This window comes from Oryctolagus cuniculus, chromosome X (assembly GCF_051225735.1).
Source record: "Oryctolagus cuniculus isolate XC-2025 breed Fujian yellow rabbit chromosome X, ASM5122573v1, whole genome shotgun sequence".
Lineage (NCBI taxonomy): Eukaryota > Metazoa > Chordata > Mammalia > Lagomorpha > Leporidae > Oryctolagus > Oryctolagus cuniculus.
In genome coordinates, this window is record NC_142888.1 from 88,801,452 (window position 1) to 88,827,210 (window position 25,759).

The 25,759-nt window shown below is 44.1% G+C and overlaps 1 protein-coding gene and 1 long non-coding RNA gene across 6 annotated transcripts in view; one reads left to right on the top strand and one right to left on the bottom strand.

The window, feature by feature from the left end:
* Window positions 1-184, bottom strand: part of FAM199X (family with sequence similarity 199, X-linked) — a 39,842-nt gene extending 39,658 nt beyond the window's left edge. Inside the window, exon 1 of the mRNA XM_089324497.1 lies at window positions 47-184. The gene's annotated coding sequence lies outside the window, so the exon portion shown is untranslated. The remainder of the gene's footprint in view (window positions 1-46) is intronic.
* A 159-nt stretch (window positions 185-343) lies between these two features.
* Window positions 344-24,120, top strand: LOC149119698 (uncharacterized). 5 transcript variants are annotated; one of them, XR_016228127.1, is made up of 6 exons: window positions 344-473; window positions 962-1,095; window positions 2,032-2,159; window positions 4,601-4,719; window positions 23,075-23,251; window positions 23,379-24,116. It is a non-coding gene; the product is annotated as an uncharacterized LOC149119698 (long non-coding RNA). The 5 variants fall into 5 exon arrangements; XR_016228125.1 differs by having other exon boundaries at window positions 348-479; XR_016228128.1 differs by lacking the exon at window positions 4,601-4,719 and having other exon boundaries at window positions 23,379-24,120.
* Window positions 24,121-25,759: the final 1,639 nt, after the last annotated feature.

Sequence of the window (25,759 nt, forward strand, 5' to 3'; positions counted from 1 at the left end):
TTGGAGACATGCTCAACAGATGAAGTGGATAGGCCTGATCTTTTACCAGATAAATCTCCTGGATCTCCCAACCACTCTAGGTGGAAGAAGTCCGTGGACGCGAAAGGGTTAATGCGGCGGTTTAAGAGTAAAGAGAGCTGGAGCGAACAGGAGTCTGGGAGCTCCTTTGTACGTCACCCCTTGGGCGCTGGGGAAACGTCCCGAGCTCTTCGCTATCCTGACCGAGCGTGTCAGTGAAGGCGACCGGCAGGTTCGGGTCTGGCCACCGCCGCCGCCGCCGTTGATCGCCGAAGCTGTACGGCAGGGACTGTCCGCCACCACCGTACGAGCGGCCGAGGCGGAGGGCCATGGCACTCCCTAGGTGTACGTCCTGCCTCCAGCCTCGCCGGGAGACGGGAACGGAAGTGAAGGAAGATGAGTACGGGGGAACTACGGGATTGGCGGACCCGGCGGCGACCGTTGATGACGTGGTTGTAGGCGTGAGAGGGAATTTTCTGGTTACTTATGACTGGGGGCTTGGCGTGTTGCATGGGGGAGGCGGCGAGCAGACAAACGGGGGCTAAAATCGAGCACAAACATGTTGTCGGCCGGGTGTGACACCTGGGTTCTTAAAAACAGATTCTGCTACTGATGAGGGGATTGATTCCCTTGACACATACTAATACAGTACCTGTTTAGTACAGCGTGCTGCACGGGTGATGTGGCTGAGGAAAGTAATTAGCCTTGATCCTCGACCTTTTGCATTACAGCGTGCCAGTGGCTACCTCAGTTTGGACACAGGCAGTTAGAAAACAAGGAGAAAAAGATGTGTTATGAAATCCTACTGGAGGCCACCAAACTCACTTGAGGGTGGAGTCTGGGATGGCTCTAAGGTTGTGTTGATTTAACATATCTTTGGAAGATAAACAGGGCAAACCTTTACAGCTTTCCTCCTGTTATGTCCTCTCTCTGTTTAATCCAGGTGCAGCTTCTCAGAGAAACTCGTGTATTCCCGATGAGAACGTTTGCCCATCACAGTGGCACTGCCAGGACGTGCCTGGGAGAGTCGGTGTTATGCAAGAACAAGGCCTCCCCGGAAAGTGGAGCCCGCAGGCCGTGAGTAGGACTACAGTGTGGGACTCACAGGCTCTCTAAGCATTTGAAATACTTCTGTGCCACTGACGTGGTTTTCCAGCAAACTCACAACAGAGAATTGCACATACACCAGCAATCCTAAGCAAATCCTTTCAAGCTCCTGAATCATCAGACTTGCTGCTTCGTTAGTGAAAGAAAACAACAGTAAAGCAAACAGGTTGAGTCAGTGGTTCTCAAACTTCCTTGTGCCTCAGAAGGAGCCAGAGGGCTTTTTAAAACATGGACTGCTGGGCCTCATCCGTGGGTTTTTTTTTTTTTTTTTTCAGTTAGTCTGGAAGAGACCCCCAGATTTGCATTTGTAATAAGTTCCCAGGGGAAGTTAATACTTCTGGTTATGGGTCCACACTTGGAGAACTACTGGTCTAAATAGAACTGACATTGATAAGCATGAAAAGATATGTTGTATAGGGAAGGCTAGGCACACTCCTAAAAGTCAGGCATGTCTGAATTCAGTTATGGTGGACGTGAAATAAAATGGGTATTTTGGACACTATAGAAGATGCTAAATTTTTATATTTGTGTTATGTTATTGTATATTGGCAAATTGTAATTATACATATTTACAGAATAAAAGTGATGTTATATGTATGCTGTGAGATAATTAAATCAAGTTAATGAATATAGCCATCACCTCAGATACTTATTTTTTGTGGTGTGAACATTTGAAGTTTATCTAGTAACCATCAGTCTGCACTCTGCTTCTATGAGTTAAACTCTGTCAGATTCCACATGGAAGTGAGAACATGCAGTATTTCTCTTTCTGTGCCTGCCTTATTTCACTTCACATAATCTCTAGGTTCACCCCTACTGCAAGTGACAGACTTTCCTTCTGCTTAAAGGAGGAAGACTAATCCATCGTACCACACTTTTAATCGATTCCTCTTGATTGACACTTAGGTTGACTCCATAACTTGGCTATCAGTAATAATGCTGCAGTGAACACGGGAGTGCAGATATCTCTTCAACATATTGATTTCACTTCCTTTGGATATGTATATACAGAAGTCAGATGGCTGGATCTTATGGTAATTGTATTTATCATTTTTTGAGGAACCTCTCTACAGTTTTCCATAATGGCTGAACTGATGTATAGTCTCATCAGCACTGTATAAGTGTTCACTCTTCTCCACATCTTCTCTAACACTTATTTTGTTATTTTGATAGTAGCCATTCTGACAGGTATGAGGTGATATCTCATTGTAGTCCTTCAAAAATTTTATTTATTCAGGGAGCGAGACAGAGTTTCTATGTGCTGGTTCACTTCCCAAATGCCTACAACAGCAGGGGATGGGCCAGGGCTGAAGACTGGAGCTGGGAATACAATCCAGATCTCCCAAGGGGGTGGCAGGAGTCCTATCATTTGAACCATTACTTGTGTCACCCAGGGTATGTATTAGCAGGAAGTGAGAGTCAGGAGCTGGAGCCAGGAATTGAACCCAGGTGCTCTGATGTGGGATGTAGGTGTCCTAGCCATTTATTAATTGCTGGGCCAAACTCCCATCCCTCATTGTGATTTTAATTCAAATTTATATAACGATTAATGTTATTAAGAATTTTTCACATATCTATTGCCCATTTATATATCCTCATTCGAGAAATGTCTATTCCAAGTCCTTTGCCTGTGGTTTAGTTATTTGATTTTTTTTTTGGCATTGAGCTGACTGCATTCCTTATATATATATTTTAAAGAGTTTATTTTTAAAAGATTTATTTATTTATTCGAAAGTCAGAGTTACATAGAGAGAGGAGAGGCAGAGAGAGAGAGAGAGTGGTCTTCCATCCCATGGTTCAATCCCAGATAGCTGCAACGGCCGGAGCTGTGCCGATCCAAAAACAGGAGCTTCTTCCAGGTCTCCCACGCGGGTACCGGGGCCCAAGGACTTGGGCCATCTTCTTCTGCTATCCCAGGCCACAGCAGAGAGCTGGATCAGAAGAGGAGCAGCTGGGACTAGAACCGGCGCCCATATGGGATGCCAGTGCTTCAGGCCAGGGCATTAACCCATTGTGCCACAATGCCGGCCCCTCCTTATATATTTTGGATATTGGCCCCTGATCAGATGTATGGCTAGCAAATATTTTCTCCCAATCTGTGGATTGTCTCTTAACTTTGTTAGTTGTTTCCTTTGCTGTGCAGGTGCTGTTTAGTTTGATATGAGCCCACTTATCTGTTTTTCCATTTGTTGCCTCAACTTTTGGGGTCAAATCTAAAAAAAAAAAAATGATTACCCAGACCAATGTCATTTAGTTTTCCCTCTGTTTTCTTCTTCTTCTTCTTTTTTTTTTTTTATTTTTCTTTTTATTTTTTTTTTTTTGGACAGGCAGAGTGGACAGTGAGAGAGAGAGAGACAGAGAGAAAGGTCTTCCTTTGCCGTTGGTTCACCCTCCAATGGCCGCCGCGGCCAGCGCGCTGCGGCCGGCGCACTGCGCTGATCCGGTGGCAGGAGCCAGGAGCCAGGTGCTTTTCCTGGTCTCCCATGGGGTGCAGGGCCCAAGCACCTGGGCCATCCTCCACTGCACTCCCTGGCCACAGCAGAGGGCTGGCCTGGAAGAGGGGCAACCGGGACAGAATCCGGCGCCCCGACCGGGACTAGAACCCGGTGTGCCGGCACCGCTAGGCGGAGGATTAGCCTAGTGAGCCGCGGCGCCGGCCCTGTTTTCTTCTAATTACACTGTTTCCAGTCTTATGCTTAAGTCTTTTATAAAATAGACTTTTTGCTGTTTATTTGCATATTTTAGATGGTCTAGCAAGGATGATGTGAACTAAACAAAGCAAAACTGTTTTTTCTTCAGTTGTGTCAGGTGGCCTTATACCATAAACTGTTTAAAAACATAAAGAAGCTATTTTCTAACCAAATCTCTTGCTAATTTATAATTCAAGTAACTAGTTATTTACAGTGGACTTCACACTCCCATTTGTGTTATCAACAATCAAAAAATAGGATTTCCTAATTTCTGGTAATAAATAACATTTCAAGGTAAAATAAGACAGTTGTGACAATTGAACTGACAAGAAAAATTAGTACAAAAGGTTGATATTGAGAGATATGAGGGGCCGGTACTGTGGCGCAGTAGGCCATACCTCTTCCTACAGCACTGGCATGCCATATGGGCACCAGTTCTGGTCTGGCTGCTCCTCTTCTGATCCAGCTCTCTGCTGTGTTCTGGGAAAGCAGTAGAAGATGTCCCAAGTGCTTGGGCCCCTGCACCCACATGGGAGACCCAGAAGAATTTCCTGGCTCCTGGCTTCAGATTGGCCCAGCTCCAGCCCTTGTGGCCATTTGGGGAGTGAACCAGCTGATGGAATGCCTTTTTCTCTGTCTCTCCTTCTCTCTATCTGTAACTGTACCTCTCAAATAAATAAAGTCTTTAAAAAAATTTAGAGGTATGATAGGCATTTTCCCCACCTTAAATAAAACCCCTCCCTCCTCAGAAGAATCATTTTATTTACTCTTGAACACAAAATCAGAGATCCTGCTGTGTCAGAGCTGAATATGAGGCCTTAAGGATTGACCTTAACAAGTCTGCTGTTGGGAAGCAGTTCACAGCCATACCCACCCTCAACACCCTCACAGGACCTGAAAAAAGGTAAGTGAGTGTTTTCAGAAATGTCACTAATTATTCTAGACTCCCGCCGGTGCTGCATTTTAAATATCCCCAGTCTGGCTACAAAACGAAACAAATGAAACCCAGAACCAAACATGCAGAGACACACATAAAACAACAAAAATGTCTACGAGTATACACATATGAAAAAACAACAAAAAATGTCCAAACAGACTGACCTGTGTCTACTAAGCCATCGAAGGGGTCAGCAAGATGTCAGGATGACCGATGCCCTGGATGTTTTAGAAGTTTGTTATCTGGGCTGGGTGTTTGGCAGAGTGGATAAGACGCTCTGGTGGGATCACCTGCATCCCATACTAGAGAGCCTGGGTTTGAGTCCCAGGTCTGCTGATTCTGTGTGTTTTGAAGCAAGACACATGATTATTTCCAAAATTCAAGTTCAGATAGGATTCTTTTCAATCCAGATTTTCTGCTTACTACAGCTAATTTCTTTTAAAAATATTTATTTATTTGAAAGTCAGAGTTACACAGAGAGAAGGAGAGAGAGAGAGAGAGAGGTAGAGAGAGAGAGAGAGAAAGAGAGGTCTTCCATCCAATGATTCACTCCCCAATTGGCTGCAACGGCCGGAGCTGCACTGATCCAAAGCCAGGAGCCAGGAGCTTCTTCCAGGTCTCCCACGCGGGTGCAGGGGCCCAAGGACTTGGGCCATCTTCTGATGCTTTCCCAGGCCATAGCAGAGAGCTGGATTGGAAGTGGAGCAGCCGGGACTAGAACCGGTGCCCATATGGGATGCCGACCCTGCAGGCGGAGGCCCCTACAGCTAATTTCTTAAACAGCTCTAAGTCAGAATATGTCTCTAACTTGAAGTGTGTTGGGGGTGGGATGTGTTTCTGGTTTGGAACTTTAGTACCAGGCTGTAGAAGCCAGTGTTTTATTTGGAACAGTTTTTTTAAATAATTTTTTTTATTAGACAGGCAGAGTTAGACAGTGAGAGAGAGAGAGAGACAGAGAGAAAGGTTTTCCTTCCATTGGTTCACCCCCTCAAATGGCTGCTTCAGCCGGTGTGCTGCGCCAATCTGAAGCCAGGAGCCAGGTGCTTTTCCTGGTCTCCCACGTGGGTGCAGGCGCCCAAGCACTTGGGCCATCCTCCACTGCCTTCTCGGGCCACAGCAGAGAGCTGGACTGGAAGAGGAGCAGCCGGGACTAGAACCCGATGCCCATATGGGATACCGGCACCGCAGGCAGAGGATTTACCAAGTGAGCCATGGCACCGGCCCCTCTTATTTTTTTTTTTAATTTGAAAGGCAGAACTACAGAGAGAGAGAGAGAGAGGGATCTTCCATTTGCTGATTCACTCCTTAAGTGGCTGTAACAGCCAGGTTGAAACCAGGAGCCAGGAACTCCATTTGAATCTCACATGGGAGTGGCAGGGGCCCAAGTACTTGAGCCATCATTGGCTGCCTTCCCAGGCACATTAGTAAGGAGCTGGATCAGAAGTGGAGCAGTCAGGACTTGAACTGGCACTCTGATCTAGAACTCTGGCCTCCAAAGCTGTGGCTTAACCTGCCCACCACAGTGCTGGCCCCCAGAACAATTTATCTGAAGACAAGAGTCTTTACATCAAGCAAATGAAAATTGTGTGTGTTGGGGGGGAGGAGGGTGATTATCATAATTAGCATAATATTTTTCTTTACAAAATAAAATTGGGAGAAAAATGAATCCTCTTAGTATGAAGAGAAACAGAAATATGTCCTAGAATTTACGCTGATGAGCCAGATGTCCTGTGTATACCTATTACTTTTCCTATGGCCAGAGGCCTAAGCACCCTGAATGTCTGAAGCCAAGTTGCCCTTATGTTCTGTAACTGCTGGGGACAGGACAACTTGCCACTGTTATCAAGATAACATTTCTGTCCTTTATTAGATGTTGATGAAGAAACGTGGAGAACCAGACCCTGTATAAATACATACTTTTGACTGTAGGGGAATTTTAATAGCTTCTGGTGAGCTAAGGAATTTATACATAGTGCTGCATCACTTTGGGACTGATGTATATTCTGAGAACTGTGTTGTTAGGTTATTTCATCAATGTACAGATATCATAGAGTGTACTTAGAAAAATCTAGATGTTGGAGCCTACTTCACACCTAGACTTGATATACACATATCTCTAGATACAGGCATGGCATAGTGTACTGCTACCAGTGCGAAAATGAAAGAAACAACCCAAGAGTAAATCAAGCACAAGAGAAAAGAAGGCAATCTGGAGATGCAGCAAACATGAAATGTTTGAGGCTGCTAGTGTGACACAGTATACAGCTCTATAATCAATTTTTAACACTCATGTAAGTTGAAGGAATACACTGTAAAATAACAAGGAAAAATATAGTAAACACACAAGCCAGTAGCATACTTGTTTCTTGGCAAGAATTATAGATAGTGCATACTGGCTGGCTGCACAGTAGGTTTGTTTACATTAGCATCACCACAAATCTGTGAGTAGTGCATTGTGCTACTGTGGCTACAACATCACTAGGTGATAAGGATTTTTCAGCTTCATTCTAACTTATGGGACCATTGTTGTCTATGTAGTCTATTGTTGGCCAAAATGACATTATGCTAGATATGGCTATAATTCCAAAATTGCAGTGAGGAGGTTCAAAGCCAAAGTCTGACACAAAGCTGGGCTTCAGGAAACAGAAAATGACTTCAGATAGGTTCTGAAATTTCAGAGTTCTTAGGGGGATTGTCCATGCCCTCTAGCCAAAGACCACCAGGAGCACGCTTGGTGGCTGAAAGAAGCTGTGTTTATTAGTACATCGCATTTAGGGAGAATACACACTGGTGTGGGTAGGGGGACTGGAGTTTAGCTCACAGGCGTGAGAGGTGACTTGTTCTAGTATTCAAAACTGTCTTAGGGGATTTGGAGGAGGATTTAAAGAAGTGAGGCTTTGCTCCAGACTGGATACTGTTAGGAAATAGGTGTAATTCTAGGATCGGCTGCTTTAATGAATGTTATCTAGATGTGGAAAGACTAGGAGGCTACTTGGTAAACTAGTGACAGTCGTTGTTAGCCAGTCATTTTTGTGGTTTGGTCAAAGGCTATATTTTATCTCTTTAGGAGTAATTCTGCAGTGGTCTTGCATTGTGCTCGGTCATGATGGTCATGTCTGATGTTGGTGGTCTGACACCAAGTCCCAGCTGTGAAAGCCAGGCCAGCTCCTGTGTGTCACTGGTTGTTTTTCACCTCAGAGTGATCAGTGCAGGGTCCAACAGCCTTAGGAGATGAAGTTTCCTCTCTGTTGGGAGCCATTTATCACAGAAAAATGGTTAGATATGCTGAATGGGAAAGCTCGGGGCTGGTTGTGAATGAAAATATTTGGTTTACATTCTAAAAGGGCTTGGGAGGGCTAGCACTGTAGCACAATAGGTTAAGCATCTGCCTCTGGCACCGGGATTCCATATGGGTGCTGGTTTGAGCCCCAGCTGCTCCACTTCTGATCCAGCTCTCTGCTATGGCCTGAGAAAGCAGTAGAAGATGGTCCAAGTGCTTGGGTCCCTGCACCCACATGGGAGACTCTGCAGAAGCTCCTGGCTCCTGGCTTCAGATTGACTCAGTTCCGGCTGTTTCGGCCATTTGGGGAGTGAACCAGCGGGTGGAAGACCTCTCTCTCTCTGTCTCTCCCTCTCTCTGTAACTCTGCCTCTCAAGTAAATAAATAAATCTTAAAAAAAATAAATAAATAAATAAGAGAGCTTAGAAGCCTCCGGTAAAATATTAGTTTCCCGAGGTGGTTTTTCCTTTCAAAAAAATCAAAACATACTATGAGGGCACTTAAAATGTTTCTGGAAAAATTGAATTGAAAGATAAGTTTATTAGGTGCAAAGATTTGAAATTCATGCATAAAAGGGTCTTAAAATTTGTGGAAAATGCATATAATGAAAATACTGTACATGGATTTCATTTTTTTTCACAGAAGTAAACTTTTAATTCCATGTTCCTGTGAACATTTGGAAGTCCCCACAAATACTTAAGCAAGAGAAATATGTTGGAAAAGGTGGCAGATTGTAGTTTGCAAATATGGCTGTGACAGTAATGCCCATCCTCCACTCTCTTCTGTATCATGACCTTGCCACCTTTTCATTGAGGAGTATGGTCAGATGTCCCCTTTGCTTTGAATCAGGCAGGCTTTGTGCTAACCGATAGAATAGAGGCGAATGATACTGATTTCTGAAGCTAGGCCTTAAGAGACAATGCAGAGCTGCCTTACTTGCAGGGATATTCACCTTTAGAGCCCTGAGCGACCCCATGGGAAGCCAGCTACCCTGAGGCTGCCGTGCTGTGGGAAAGCTCAGGCCTATGGTGAGACTGCCTATAGTTCCTCTGATCTCAGTCCTAGCTGAGGTTCCAACTAATAACCAATGTCAACTAGTAGCCTATAAATCAAAGCACCTCTTTTGCAATATGTGTGTGTGTGTGTGTGTGTGTGTGTGTGTATTTGAAAGGCAGAGTTACACCTTCCATCTTCTGGTTCACTCCCCAAATGGCCACACTGGACCAGATCAAAGCCAGGATCCTGGAACTCCATCTGAATCTCCCTTGTTGGTGGCAGGGGCCCAAGCATTTGGACCATCCTCCACTGCTTTCCCAGGCACATTAGCAGGGAGCTAGATGGGAAGTGGAGCAGCTGGGACTTGAAACAGCACTCATAGAGGATGCTGGCATCACAAGAAGTGGATAACCCACTGTGCCACAATGCTGGCCTGGGATACCTCTTGCTGATTATAAACCCTTAGCCATTATGGGGCAGAAAGAAGCCATCCCTGCTGTATCCTGTTTCATTTTTTGAAGCACAGAATCTGATAGAAAAATAAAGTGGTTGTTTTATGCCACTAAATTTTGGATCGATTTATTAGGAGTAATAGTAACCCAAACAGAGGTGGGAAGTTTGGTTAACAGAAGGAGTGGAGCAAAAGGAGCAAGGCGTAAAAAAAATGCAGTTAGCAGCCTAGCTGCTGCTGAGGGCTCTTTGGCCACAGAGATTGCAGAGTGGACAATAGGAGCAGTAGTTGAAAGAGAAGTTATCCAGTATGTAAATAAAACTTCTGTCTACAGAAGTTGTACCTCCTTTAAAAATAAGATCCTGAACTATTTAATTATTTATTCAGCTATACATCTTGATTTAAACTACCAGAAGTGTGTGCATGTTTTTTGTAAGTAAAAAGTAGTAATAAAATTCATGCTAGCAAACTATTCATAAAATGAGATTGGATTTTATAGTTGCTTGAGTTTTTTTTTAAAGATTTATTTATTTATTTGAAAGTCAGAGTTACACAGAGAGAGGAGAGGCAGAGAGAGAGAGAGAGGCCTTCCATCTGCTGGTTCACTCCCCAATTGGCCGCAAAGGCTGGAGCTGCACCGATCCAAAGCCAGGATCCAGGGGCTTCTTGCAGGTCTCCCACGCTGGTGCAGGGGCCCAAGGACTTGAGCCATCTCCTACTGCTTTCCCAGGCCATAGCAGAGAGCTGGATCAGAAGTGGAGCAGCTGGGTCTTGAACTGGCGCCCATATGAGATGCTGGTGCTTCGGGCATTAACCTGCTGCGCCACAGCACCGGCCCCAGTTGCTTGAGTTTTGCACTGGTTCTACAAGAACAGGTGAAAGTAGGTTTGTTGGAGAAAATGGGTGATAGGAAGCAGTTAAATGTAATAGAGCCCATTGAGATATCTCATGCTTACCACTGGGAGAAAGCCAGAGACTATGTAATGATCATAAAATAATGAGGAGGAGGAGAAATAGTATATCATAGTTGTCAAAAACCCAAGATGTGATGTCAGACAATTTATGTTCAAACGACATACCTGCTTACTAGCTGTATGACCCTGGGTGACTGACTTAACCTCTCTAGCCCTATTATCTTTATCTGTAATGTGGGAATACCTACCTACAACACAGGTTTGGTGCGAAGGTTAAATGAGATAATGCATCAAAATTTCAGAGCACATCTACTGAGTGTTTACCAAAAGGCAGCCACATTTCTAATCTATGAGTCCAGCCATGAATCCAGATACCTAATGCATAAAGCCTGAAGACCATCTAAGTATCGTCAGAATAAAATATTTTGGGGGGATAGGGGAGTAGGTGTTAATCCAGCAGTTAAAATACTGATTAAGATGCCTAAATCCCATATCAGAGTACCTGGTTTTAATACCTGGCTCTATCTCCTGACTCCAGTTTCCTGCTGACAAAGACCCCGGGAAGCAATGCCTCAAGTGCCTCAAGTAATTGGGTCCTTGCCACCCATGTGGGAGACCTGGCTTGGGTTCTTGGCTCTAGGTTTCCATTCTGGCCTAGACCCAGCCTTTACAGATATTTGAGCCAGCGATGAGAGACCACTCTCTATCTCTGTGTATCTTTCTGTCTCTCAGATTAATTAATTAATTAATCTAAGGGTAAAATCTTTCTGAATGCTTCCTGCAATTGCTTTGTTTCTGTCCTTCACCTTCAGAATCTGGTAGCATCTTGGAAATGCCACCATGTCTCCATCATGTTAGAATCATATAGAGTGTTTGGGGGTCTATATTTGAGACAGACAATTAAGTGGAGTGGCAGGCATTTGGTACAGTAGTTAAGATGTTGCTTGGGATACCCACATTCCATATCAGAGTGCCTGGATTTGAGTCCCAGCCCCACTTCTGATTGAGGTTTCCTGTTAATGCTCACCCTGGAAAGCAGCAGGTGATGGCTCAGGTACTTGGGTCTTTGCCACCCACGTGGGAGACCAGATTAAGTCCATGGCTCCTGGTGTTGGCCTGGCCTAGCCCTAGCTGTTGTGGGCATTTGGCGAGTAAACCAGCAATTGGAAGACCTACCTCTTTTCTCTCTCTTAAATAAAATGAACATAACAAAATTTAAAAATAACATTAAAGGAAGATCACTCACATTTGGTGTGGAGGGTGCAGAGTTACAGTAGAGGCAGGGATCAAACAGTGAGAACCCCCAAGGGCTAAGAGAGAGTTATATGAGTGGAGTCTGGGCCAGTGTTGTGCAGCGGGGTTAAGCTGCTGCGTATGACACCAGTATCCCATATGGGTGCTGGTTCAAGTCACTACTGCTCCTCTTCTGATCCAGCTCCTTGCTAATGTGCCTGGGAAAATAGCAGAAGATGGCCAGAGTATTTGGGCTCCTGACACATGGAAGACCTGAATGGAGTTTCGGGCTCCTAGCTTCAGATTGGCCCAACCCTAGCCATTGGGATGATTTGGGAAGTGAACTAGCAGATAGATAGATCAGTTCAGATACCTGGACCATTTTCTGTTACTTTTCCCAGGCCATTTTCATGGAGCTGTATCAGAAGTGGAGCAGCCAGGACATGAACCAGTGCCCATATGGAATGCCAGTGTCTCAGGTGGTGACTTTACCTGGTATGCCACAATGTCGGCCCCAAGTAATTCTTTTTTAAAAGGATTTTTTAGAAATTTATTTGAAAGAGTGACATAGGCATTACTCCCCAAATGACCACAATGGCTGTGGCTGGGCCAGGCTGAAGCCAAGAGCCAGGAAATCCATCCAGGTCTCCCACTGGGTGGTAGGTGCCCAAGTACTTTGTTCATCTTCTGTTGCTTTCCCAGGTGCATTAGCAGGAAGCTGGATGGGAATTGGGGTAGACCTTGGGATGCCGGCACTGCAGATGGTGGCTTAACCCACTGCATGGCCACACCATACCCTGGCTAATTCTTTGTTAACATGCTCAGTTGTTCTTGTTTACTATTGTGACTCCTATACCTAACTCAGTGTAAATCTTAGGCATGGAACTTGTGAAAGTCAGTTTGGTGGGTGAATAAATGAATGTTTACAGGTAACCAGTTCTAATACAGTGAGCAGTGCTATAACAGGGTTTGAGCACATGTCATTTTCCAGGATGTGAGGAAGGATGTGACCAACTTGGAGCAGTTAACAGAGGGGCTGTTTCCTTAAACTTTCAGTGCAAACTGCTTCAGGAACTAAAGGGAAGCTATAAAGCCACTAGGTGGCGATATTGCAGAAGGATTCAAGCCCAGAGGGAAAGCCTCGCCCTATTCCAGCCAAGAGTCCCTGCTTTTGTCTGTCGGTTTTGCTCTCCTGGCCGCAGAAATTAGGGCTGTGATTTCATTCCCTTTGTCCCACTAATCTTGGAGCATTGCCATTCCTGGCGTTCTAGGCATACTGTCAATACCAGGAAAAGAAGATAAATGATGCTGAGTCTATTTCCAGCTCTTCAGATGTTTGGCTTCTAATTCCCAAAGCACTTCACCAACTGTTTCTCTTGCAGTGCCCCCATAGATGGAATGAAAGCAGTGAGGAGAGAAGCAAAGCTGACTTTTTTGAGACATCATGCATCATATCAAACAGTTTCATTGAGTCATTTAATTGCTACGAAACCTTGAAAGATTTTGTCATTTTTTTTAAAAAAAGATTTATTTATTTATTTGAAAGTCAGAGTAACACAGACAGAGAAGGAGAGGCAGAGAGAGAGAGAGGGAGGTCTTCCATTTGCTGGTTCACTCCCCAATTGGCTGCAACGGCCGGAGCTGCGCCAATCTAAAGCCAGGAGCTAGGAGCTTCCTCTGGGTCTTCCCACATGGGTGCAGGGGCCCAAGGACTTGGGCAATCTTCTACTGCTTTCCCAGGCCACAGCAAAGAGCTGGATTGGAAGATGAGCAGCTGGGTCTCAAACTGGCGCCGATATGGGATGCCAGCACTGCAGGCGGTGGCTTTACCTGCCACACCATAGTGCAGGCCCACCAATAAAACTTATTTATTTGGTTTCTTCTAATCTGGCTCCAAACAAAATCTGTAGATTGCATACATTTTATATGTAAGCTATGTTTGTTTTTTGTTTTTTTTTTTTTTTTTACATTTTGCAGGCTCTTACACCCAAATTTTCTTTTCTTTCCATTGTTCTTCCCAAAGAAACTTTTCATTTAAGGAATACAGACTTCATGTATTTAATAATAAGTACAACTTTAGGCATATAGTGATTATTTCCACCATACCTGCTCTCCCACCCCTCCTCCTCCCTCTCCCATTCCCAGTCCCATTCTCCACTGAGATCCATTTTTGAATAACTATACATAAAAGACTAATTCTATACTAAATAAAGAGTTCAACAATTTGAACGGTAAAAAAGAAATACAAAACAAAAACAAAACAAAAAACTCTTCCTCAACAGTCTAGACAAGGGCTGTTCAAAGTCATTCCATCTTGAAGTTAATTTCACTTTTTTTTTTAGAAACCTAATTAACTTTAACTAAACACCCAAGGATGATACATTGTTATAATACAACTCTTTGAGGACAGAGGTCTTGCATAGGAAGTTAGTGCACAGAGACTCCTATTGTTATTTTAACAATTAACACTCTTATGTATGATGTCAGTGACCACCTGAGGCTCTTGACATGAGCTGCCTAGGCTGTGAAAGCCTTTTGAATCCACAAACTCCATCACTATTTAGACAAGGCCATAAGCAAAGTGGAAGATCTCTCCTCCCTTCAGAGAAAAGTACATCCTTCTTTGATGACCACCTCTTTCTACTGGGGTCTCACCCACTGACATCCTTCATGTAGGACATTTTTTGCCTTGGCTTTCCATGGCTGAAATTATGAGCAATTTTTTATAAAGTGCAGGTGAAACTTTCCAGTGAATCAGACCTGGTATCAGCTGTTGGGGATACGAAGATTATCAAAACAGTCCTGTCTTAAGGAACTCAGTCCTGTGGTCATATAATTTTCTGAGAACATGTCTACTTCAGTGATTACTACACAGTGTTATTCAAATGTGTTTTTATAGCTGTCTTCCCTGATAAATGGTAAATTCTTTAAAAGATAGGAGTCTTTTTTTTTTAATTTATTTTTATTTGAAGGGGAGAGTGACACACACACACACACTTGGGGGGGGGGTGAGAAACACACCCAGAGAGAGAATCTGCTGCTTTACTCTTCAAATAGCCTCAATGGCCAGGACTGGGACAGGCTGAAGCCAGGAACCCAGAGCTCCGTCTGGGTCTTCCACATGGGTAAATGGGTGGCAAGAGCCCAAGGACTTTGGCCGTCTTCTGCTGCTTCCGAGACGCATCAGCAGGAAGCTGAATCTGAAGCAGAGCAGCTGAGACATAAACCAGTGCTCCAATATAGGATTGGGCTTTGCAGGCAGCAGCTTAGCTAACTAGTACCACAATGCTGTTGCACTTGGGAGACATTTCAATATTGCATTTTTAACAATATTTATTTATTTGAAAGATAGAGATACAGAGAGAAAAGGGAAGGGGGAGAGAGAGAGAGAGAAAGAGAGAGAGAAACTTCCATCTTCTGGTTCAGTCTCCAAATGGCCACAATGGCCAGGGCTGGGCCAGGCCAAAGTCAGGAGCTAGGAAATTCTTCTGGGTCTCCCACATGGTTACAGGGGCCCAAACACTTGGGCCATCCTCCGCTACTTTTCCAGGCATGTTAGCAGGGAGCTAGATCCGAAGTGGAACAGCTGGGACTTGAACCAGCACCCATATGGGATGCCAGCACTGCAGGTGGAGCCTTAACCTTCTATACCATAGCACTGGCCCCTCAATATTGCATTATTTTTCATAGGCCCCAGTATATGTAGGTATTTAACAACTATGGTGAACAGAACAATTTTGTCTGGGCAGTAGGAACCAGTGAAGAGTTTCAAGCAGGGAAGAGACATGATACAGTTATCACTGGAGGTAGGCTAAAGGTTGCCAGATGGTCTGGAGGCTTGACCGACAGGAGGCAGGGAGGAGACAATTGAGTGCCCGTGCTGGAGAGGATGAGAACCAGAAACAGGGCAATGGAAGTGACTGTGGTAAGAAGACAGACTAGAAAGTTACTGAATGGTCAGGATTTGGTGATTTCTTAGACATGGAGGATGAAGTGTTCAGGGCTTATGTGGTGGAGGTGTCACCAACAGATTCAGAGCAAAGAAGAGAAGCAGGTTTGGGGTGTAGAAGATTGTCGCTCCCCGTCTTCATGGGGGAACGACACTAAACCCTGCCTAGGCTTCATATCCAAGTCACGGCACCATTATGTCGCTCCCCCTCTTCGTGGAGGAGCAACACAGGACCCTGCGCTGTTCCTTCGTCCGCTCGGCCCTCCCCGGGTTGGCTGCTGGTTCTTCCCGGGTTGGCTACTATCCCTTCCACCTCCGTGGAAGGGCAGTTCCCCCTGGCCGCATTCCCCACTTCCGCAGGGGAGCGGCACACCGCCGGCCGGCTTTCTCGGGGGCTGCACGGGTTCCCTTAGATGTTCCCCTTAGATGTTCCTGGTGCATGCCGTCTCTCTCCTCCTTTATAGTCCTCCTCCGCCAATCCCAACTCGGCTGCCCACACGCCGAGTACGCTGCTCTCCAATCAGGAGCAAGTCCTACAGTTAATTGGTTGAACTGGAGGCAGCTGTGCGGAAGCTGTTTACTCCTCTCCCAGCGCCATATTGTGGGAGAGCAGATGCATAGAATAAGTCTTAATTCCAGTAACTCAGTCTAGTCCGGTTTGCTCCCCACAGAAGATGAGTTCAGTTTTTGACATGCAGAGGTTGAGGTGATCTGTCAGGTTGTATAAAACCAAAACTTCAGAGAGAGGTCGGGGTGAAGATCTGGGAGGTATGAGCATGTAGTGGAGCTTAAAGGTAGACACCAGGGCCAGCGTGTGGCAGAGTGGATTAAACCACCATTTGCAATGCCAACATCCCATATCTGAGGGCTGATTCAGTCCCTGCTGCTCTGCTTCTCATCCAGCTCCCTGCTAATGCTGCTGGGAAAACAGCAGTAGATGGTCCAAGTTCTTGGGCGCCTGCCACTCGTGCAGGAGACACAGTTGGAGCTTCAGACTCCTAGCTTTGGCCTGGCTCAGCCCCAGCGATAGCCACCAGTTGGGAGGTGACCCAACAGATAGAAGATCTCTGTCTTCCCTCTCAACCCCATCAAATAATAAAATATTTTTTTAAGAAAAAGTAGGAGCCAGCATCGTGGAATAATGGGTTAAGCTACTGCCTGCAACACCAGCATCCCTTATGGGCTCTGGTTCGAGTCCCAGCTGCTCCCTCCTAATGCACTTGGGAAAGCAGTGGAAGATGGCCCAAGTCCTTGGGCCTGTGCACCAACATGGGAGACCTGAGTGAAGCTCCTGGCTTCTGGCTTTGGTCTGGCCCAGCCCTGGCCAGTGTAGCCGTTTGGAGAATAAAGCAGCAGATGGAAGATCTCTGTATCTCTTTTCTTTTCTTTTCTTTTCTTTTCTTTTCTTTTTTTTTTTTTTTTTTTTTGACAGGCAGAGTGGACAGTGAGAGAGACAGAGAGAAAGGTCTTCCTTTTTGCCGTTGGTTCACCCTCCAATGGCTGCCGCGGCTGGCGTGCTGCGGCCGGTGCACCACGCTGATCCGATGGCAGGAGCCAGGTACTTATCCTGGTCTCCCATGGGGTTCAGGGCCCAAGTACTTGGGCCATCCTCCACTGCACTCCCTGGCCACAGCAGAGAGCTGGCCTGGAAGAGGGGCAACCGGGACAGAATCCGGCGCCCCAACCGGTACTAGAACCCAGTGTGCCGGTGCCGCAAGGCGGAGGATTAGCCTAGTGAGCTGCGGCGACGGCCCTGTCTCTCTCTTTCACTCTATTTGATTCTGCCTTCCAAATGAATAAAATAAATCTTTAAAAAAAAGAGAAAGTAGATGCTCTCACTAAGGAACAGCACATGTGGTGCAATGTGAAATGGGCTAAGGATATAACCCTAGGGAACCCTGACACAGAGGAGTTGAAGAGTGAGAAGTTCATGAAAACGATGGAAGATGAATGGCCAGGGAGATAGGAGGAAAACCCAGAGAGTGTGGGTCCACAGCAACCAAGGGAGGAAAGGGTTCAGGACAAAGGGGACGGAGTGGCTGACATGTTCAAGGCAGTTAGGGAGATGATGGTAGAGAACAGTTCCGTTTGGGGTGTGGGGCATCATGGAGCAGTAGCAGGAGGAGAGCCCAGGAAAGCGTCAGGTCCTCATCCAAAAGGGCCTTTATCACTAGGCTAAGGAATTAAGGCTCATTCTGTAGGAAAGGTTGTGCCACTGAGGGATTTCAAGTTGGAGCGGCCTGGTCAGATCTTGTGTTCTAGAAAGGTCAGGCTGAGCCACTGTGGAGGAATGAGCCTGGAGCCAGGACTCACCGGAGGGAAGTAAAATGGCACTTGGGCTGTGATGGAAGGGATAGTCCTCTTAAGATCTTGTAGATGAAATCAGCAGGCCTTGAAAGCTGTAGGCAAAGCTCATTGCACACTAACATATGCCAGATAGTATTCTGAGTGCTCACATGAATGATCTTACTTAATCCTCACAACCAGCCTGTGGGATAGATAATATCATTATTCTCATTTTAGGCATGAGGAAACAGGAACATAGAGAGCAATCTGCTGAACAAAGATAGTAATTGATAGAGCCAAGACTCAAACTCTGGTGGTTTGGTTCTAACCTACACTAAAGGTCAGTATTGGTTTTGCCTTGGTTAGATGGGAGCAAGAGGCGGGTACCAGTTAGGATTGGGTTTAGCAGTGATTGGTCATTGATCCAAAATAACAACGAGTCAAATGCAGTAGAAATTCACTTATTTTCCATGTTAAATCTCAAAGGCCTTACTGTCCCCTCATCTCCACTGTGTGACACGTGTTATCAGGGCACAAGATAAAAGTCCAGCTATTCCTTCCGTGTTCCCAGAAGGAAATCCAAGGAAGGGAGAAGGGGGGAGCAGACACTGAGGGACAACTGGCAGTCCCTGCTATGAGAGAAGTTCCAGGACTCTGACATTTGCTTGGAGGATTGCACCGAGTGTGGCACTATCATCAATTAAAGTAGAGAATACAGGACACTTGTTACACTTTTATTGTTTGATTATTTGTCTGTCTTTCTCTCATCTCTGCCTTCCTCTGGAAACAAAACCTTCTGTTTTATTTAGGTGTGCTGCTCCTCTTCTGTTCAGTCATGCAGTTCTAGTAGGGACTCCCAATCCTAGTAGCATGTCTCCCTGGCCACAGTTGATTTGATTGATTGAGGTGTGGCCATGTGATGTAGATCAGGATTATCAGAATCCTTCTCATCGATTTGTTTATAACTTAACTGGGAGATAATATTGTGTCCCCCTTCATGGCATAGCTGGGAGCTGTATTGCCAGAAACTTCTGGTCTTACCTGTCCTTGAGGCCCACCTAACTGTGATTTTGTGAGGCTTCCAATAAACTCCCTCTTTTGCCCAAGTTCAAGTTGTATTTCTGTTAATTGCAATCATTCAAGTATCTTAAAGCTATATTCTTAAGGGTAATTCTGGAATCAATGTAAATGTCTTTGTGTGTGTGTGTGTGTGTGTGTGTGTGTGAGGGGTGGGGGTTTTATAATAAATAGTAACTAGAAGCAGGAAGAAAATTTATGAGACTGTTTCAGTAGTATATATGAAAAACCATGAATGTGAATTAAAGCAATGTCAAGAGTATTGTAGGTATACCCATGGGTATATTCAATAAGAACATCCTGGTGGTGAGGTAGAAATTGTTCTCAGGATCTACATGTTTCATTCAGATGATTTGACTTGATACAGGCAGTTTATACAATCATGTAATCTATATGTGATAATGCTTTTAGGGTTACATGTTTGCAGGTATGAGAAACTTGATAAGACCTCACTTGGGTCTTCTCATGAGCTGAAATTGCTTCATGTTGTAGACTATCAGAATTCCACTGCCACCATTCTGAATGACTCTCCTCATGAAGACCTTCACTTGTTAAATGTCCCCTATCCTGATATTTGTGGATTACCTCTGCCTTAAAGGAAAGAAGTATTTGAGGTTATTACAGTAAACTATAATCCCTATTCAGTTTATAGACCAGAATGACAGACCAAAACTCCTTCCCTCTGCCCAGTCTAATATCTAGGATGGAGAGAAGTAGATAAATGGAAATACTTTTTAGCAGATTAAATAGTCAGGGGTTGGTGACAAAGTATATGCAGGGGAATAAGAGAGATGATAGACTTAAGGATGATTTCCAAGTTTCTGCTTTGGTCACCTGGATGGATGGTAAATGCAGGAGAGCAAAGACAAGAAAGAGAGCAGATTTAAGGGAGGTGAATTCAGCTTTGCCCATGTTTGAGGTATTTGTAGAACAGCCAGGCAGAGGACAGAGCATCTGCAGGACTAGAACAGAAGAATGGGATGAAGATATATATTGAGGATCACCAACAGATAAATGATAGATAAGGCTATGGATGTAGACGATATGACCAGATAGCAGAACTGGTATCAAAGCCCAATAGTTAAAGGTAGAGTATACGAAATGAGTCACCTCAGAGACTTCAAAGCAGCCAGAAAAGTGAAAGGCAAACCAGGAAAGGTGGTATACAGAAGCCAGGAAAGGAGACTTTTAGGAAGGAGTTAGTGGTCAACTCGGAGAAAGCAAGCAAAGCCAGTGCTGCCGTGTATCCGTTGGGTTTAACGACTAAGAGGTCTTCTTTACCTTGGAGGTTGTCAGTTCAGTGAAGTAGGAAGTGTGCCCAGGTGGCAGTGGTCCGAGAAGTGCTTGGGGTGGTAGATTATAACGTACTGCTCCTATTAGGAATCACTTTCAACATCCGAACAAACCCCTACTCTTGGTTCTGGTGGGCCCCTGTAAATCAACTTCCCTGCAGAATGCAGGGAACTGATGCTGCTTGCCTGCCAAGCCTCAGCAGCCAGGTAAGAAGTCTGAGTGCTCCTCTAGAGAGAACAAGTAGAGAGGGCCTCAGGGGACATGGAAGAGAGAGAGAAAGGAGAGAAGGGAGAGAGAAAGAGAACAGTGTAGCTGAACCCAACTTTCTAGACATCCCCACCAAAGTGCTAGGCATGTAAAAGAATCTGTTTTGGACCCTCCTGACCAACGCAGCCAACTGACTAGATACTAGTGACCCCAGAAAATGCCATGTGAGACAGCAAAATTGCCCAGTGAGCCTTACCCAGATTCCTTACCTACCCAATCATGAGTAACATATAATTCTTGTCTTAAGTCTCAAGTTTGGGGGTGATGCATTACACAGCAACATTCAAGCACTGGGTGTAAAAAGCAATAGAGAATTTAAATGCATATACCTCTAATAAGCTTTGAAAGGGAATGATCTGATGGCATCCAGAGAATTATCTAAGATGTAGGAAAGATTTTTATATAGACTTGGGAGTGTACATATGCTGATGGGGAAGAGTTATGAGAAAGAGAAGTCTGAAGATACAGAAGAGAGAGGAGATGGCTGTGGCATGAGCTTTCTGAGAAGGGAAGGGATGAGATCCGAAGCTCTGGTAGAAACACTGATGTTGGATCCAAATGTAGCAAGACACTTCAGCCTCTAAAATATGAGGTGCCTTCCTTCTGCTGGATCTTTAAAAACATCAAGCTTTTTCGGGTCCTAGACTCAAGAGAAAATATGAAGATTAGTTGGACAGTGATGGATCTTCCAAGAATTGGTAGGCTGGAGCCCTTTCTCTGGATTACTTTAGCCCAGGCTGGAAAGTGACTAGAATCTACTCTTGAGCTAGAATCTGGGTTCCTTTTGGCCAAAGCCACGCATAATACTTCATACTTCCATGGAGTGAGCTGGTCTGGGCTCGGTGACCTCTCAGAATAATAGAGGGTTTAATTCCATTGCCTCTGGGATAATTTTCCAGAAATCCACTCAGAGAAAGAGCTATTGACCTTACAACTCTGTCTGTTCACTGTCCCAGTAGGGAGTAATTACTGGATAAGTAACCCCACCCCCATGCCCTAGGAGGATTTGTGGGTATGTTGGGTTGGTAGTGGATAGCTGTTTGTACCATAAAGTCACTTTAACTTAACCTTTGGCACCTATAGACTTTCACATGCTAGTAAGAAAAAGTTGAGGAAAGTGGAAATGAAAATCCAATGCAAAAATAAACTGCTTTTTGAAAATTACTATTATGGACCATTTCAAACGTTAAAGAGAATGAACCCCCGTATACCTGTCATCCACTCTCAAATTTTTCTGCCCATCATTTAAACAACATGGATGTGCACACATGCACACACATATGTGTGTGGATATGTGTGTGGGGTATATATGTGTGTGGTTATCTATATAGTTGATCTTTATTTGCAGCTTCCGTGCTTGCAGATTGACTGCTTGCTAAAATTTATCTTTAACCCCCAAACCAATACTTGTAGTGCTTTCATGGTCACTCATGGACCTGCAGAGTGGCAAACAAATCCAGTCAGCAGACACTCAGTGTTTGCAGCTGAGGATGGATAGGGCGATGCTCTGCCCTCTTGCTTCATCTCTTACAGTGTGAGCAAGTGTCCTGTTCACTATCTGTTTAGTGCCTTGCTCTTGTGCCTTTTGGTGGCAGTTTCTCTGTTTAAAGTGTCTCTAAATCATACTGTTGATGTGCTGTCCAGTGTTCCTAAGAGCCAGAAGCTGTGTTGTGCCTTATGGAATAAATAAGCTTCCGTCAGGCAGGGGTTATTACTGCTGGCTGTGAATTCAGTGTTAAATCAACAACATGGAGCTCTGGAAAGAGCTAAAATAACATCTTTAGCATGTGATTAAATTATGGACGATATGGAAAAGCAGCTAAATTTGTGGATTCATGAAAGGAGGACTGACTTCAGAAAAGCATTGTTGTGGGGCTGGCGTTGTGGCGCAGTGGGTAAAGCCACTGCTGGCATCCAAAAAGGGCGCTTGTTTGAGTCCCAGCTCCTCCACTTCCTATCCAGCTCTCTGCTATGGCCTGAGAAAGCAGTAGAATGTGGCCCAAGTGCTTAGGCCCCTGCACCCACGTGGAAGACCCGGAAGAAGCTCCTGGCTTCAGATCTGTGCAGCTCTGACCAATGTGGCCAGTTGGGGAGTGAACCAGCAGATGGAAGACCTCTCTCTCTCTCTCTCTCTCTCTAACTCTTTCAAATAAATAAATAAATCTTTTTAAAAGAGAGCATTATTGTGAGGCTAAAAAACCAAAGAAATATATGGTCATGTTACTTAGCGGGGTTAGGAAATTGCTAAACCTCCCTCAGCTGGTGTTTTATTATAGATAAATACCGCATGTGGTTCATTATTTTATGAAATACAAAGTAAGGTTCTTTAAACACAGAAAACAAAGTTTATATATTGATCATTTTAAGGTAACATATCAGAGGCTTACAGGAAACTGTGGATTTCGACTGGGAGCATTGGCTCAATATTTACAAATTTATTGCTTGAAGTGACCTTATAGAATGTAAGTATCACAAATAACGAGAATCAGCAGCCATATACACACGGTCATATATTTTGCAGTACTTTAACACAAATTACAGACTAGATCCTAAAATTTTATTTGTAAATATTTCAGCATGTCTATCCAACACAGTGATTTGCAAAGCACAATCAGAAGAATCCTGAAGAGATCCTAGGTTCTTCCAGAGTATTTGGGGAATACTCCTTTTGCAATGCTGTATCTTCATGAGGTTGGCTTTTCTTCATCTAGTTCAACCAAAACAACATAATACAACATTCAGTGCAGAAGCAGGTAAGAGAATCTGGCTGTCTTGTTTAGTTAAGGCAGACAGATATGAGAGTTGAGAAAATGTAAAGCATTTCTAAATTATTTTGTGTTTTAATATTATTTTTTAAGATTTTATTTATTTATTTGACAGGTAGAACTACAGACAGTGAGAGAGAGAGAGACAGAGAGAAAGGTCTTTCTTCCATTGGTTCACTCCCCTAATGGCTGCAACGGCCAGCACTGTGCCGATCCGAAGCCAGGAGCCAGGTGCTTCCTCCTGGTCTCCCATGCGGGTGCAGGGCCCAAGCACTTGGGCCATCCTCCACTGCCCTCCCGGGCCACAGCAGAGAGCTGGACTGGAAGAGGAGCAACCGGGACTAGAACCGGAGCCCATATGGGATGCCGGCACCACAGGCGGAGGATTAACCTAGGGTGCTACGGCGCCAGCCCTGTGTTTTAATATTATTTCATGGTATTTTTAATCTAAAAAAATATTATCTGTTAATTGATAGGATTATTGTTATTTCATGAGTTAATAAATATCCAAATTTTATTTTTATTTGTAGTATGGTAACTATCGATAGATCTGTCACCTACATAAGCAAAAACTCCTTAGTATCTAAAAATATTCTTTTTACCATGTTCATAAAATTTTATCTTTAAATATATCATAAAAATAACTATCAGTATTTAAAATAAAGCACTAGAGCAGTTCCTTTCAGCGTACCTGAGTGCAAAGCTTGTCAAAAAGAAGAGAAATTTTTAAATTACTCTAGTTTTTGCATGGAAAGCAGCTAACATAGAAAGAACAATTCTAGTGAAGAAATTCACCACAGCTATTTTTTACAACTCTGGAAATTCCACACTAGCTTTTTTTAAAAAAAAAAAAAAAAGATTTATTTATTTTACTTGAAAGGTAGAGTGGGGGGGGGGGTGGGGAAGGAAATCTTCTATCTATTGGTTCACTCCACAAATGGCTGCCATGGCTGGAGCTGGGCCGATCCAAAGCCAGGAGCCAGGAGCTTCTTCCAGGTTCGTGTGGGTGCAGGGCCTCAAGGACTTGGGCCATCTTCCACTGCTTTCCCAGGCACATTAGCAGGGAGCTGAATCAGAAGTGGAACAACCAGGACTCAAACCAGTGTCCATATGGGATGCCAGTGCTATAGTTGGTGGCTTTACCTACTACAGCACAGTGCTGGTCCCCACACTGGCTTTTTAAAAATATTTTTAAAAACAATTATAGACTCACAGGCATTTGCAAAAGTAGTACCTAGAGTACCAGATACTTGTTACCAAGCTTTCTCTGATGGTGGCATCTTGTGTAACTATAGTACAATATTGAATTGAGGACATTGATGTTGGTACAGTATCGTTAACCAGAATATGAAATAGATTTTATTCCATTTTTACACATGTTTATGTGTGTGTGTGCGTGTGTGTGTAGTCCTATGAGTATGTGGTTTTAGCCCATGTATATATTTGTGTAACCAAGACTGCAGTCAAGATATAAAACCATTTAATACCCTCCCTTGTGCTTCGCCTGTATATTTGCACCTACCACACCCCATCCTTGTACCCTGGAAATGATTAGTCTTCTCTCAATATCTAAAATGTTATAACCCTGAGAATGCTATATAAATAAATCTAATATTATATAACCTTTTGAGATTGACTTTTTTCACTAAATATAATGCTCTTGAGGTCCATCTGGTTGCTGAATTGATAAATGTGTTCCTTTTATTGCTCAGTAATATTCCAATGGATGGATGTACATATTTGGGTTCTTTTATGGTTTTGCTATTACAAATACATTTGCTATAAACATTTGCATGCAGGTTTTTTTTGTGAAAATAAATTTTCATTTCTCTAGGATAAATACCCAAGAGTGTGCCTCCCCTATACTATGGTTCTTGTGGAATATAGTCCTTGATCCAGCAGCTCCACTTCTGTGAATGCACACTTGGAAAACAACTGGTCATGTATGCACACCTGTAGGATGCTTTCTCAGTGGGTTTAAGATAGTGAAACCATGGAAACAAAGTAATGACCAACTCTAAGGAGACTAGCTTAGTACATCATGGTGCTGTGGTTTGAATATATACCTTGAAAGCTCATGTGGTGAAAACTTAACCCCATATTCACATATTAGTGTTTGGAGGAGAGACCTTTGGGAGATAATTGGGATTAGATGGGATCATGAGCATGGGGATTCCTTGATGGCATTAGTGGCTGTATGAAAGGAAGAGAGACCTAAAGTGGCACAGTTGCTTTGTCTTGCCACATGATGTCCCATGCCATGTGATGATACAACAAGAAGCCCCTTACTGGATGCTGGACAGATGTTAGTACCATGCTCTTGGACTTGCTACCTTCTAGAATCATGAACCAATTGAATTTCTTCACAAATTACTTGGTCTCAGGTATTTTGTTATAGCAACAGTGAATAAATTTAAGACATATGTTTACTGGGGCCAGCGCCATGGCTCACTTGGTTAATCCTCTGCCTGTGGCACCGGCATCCCATATGGCCTC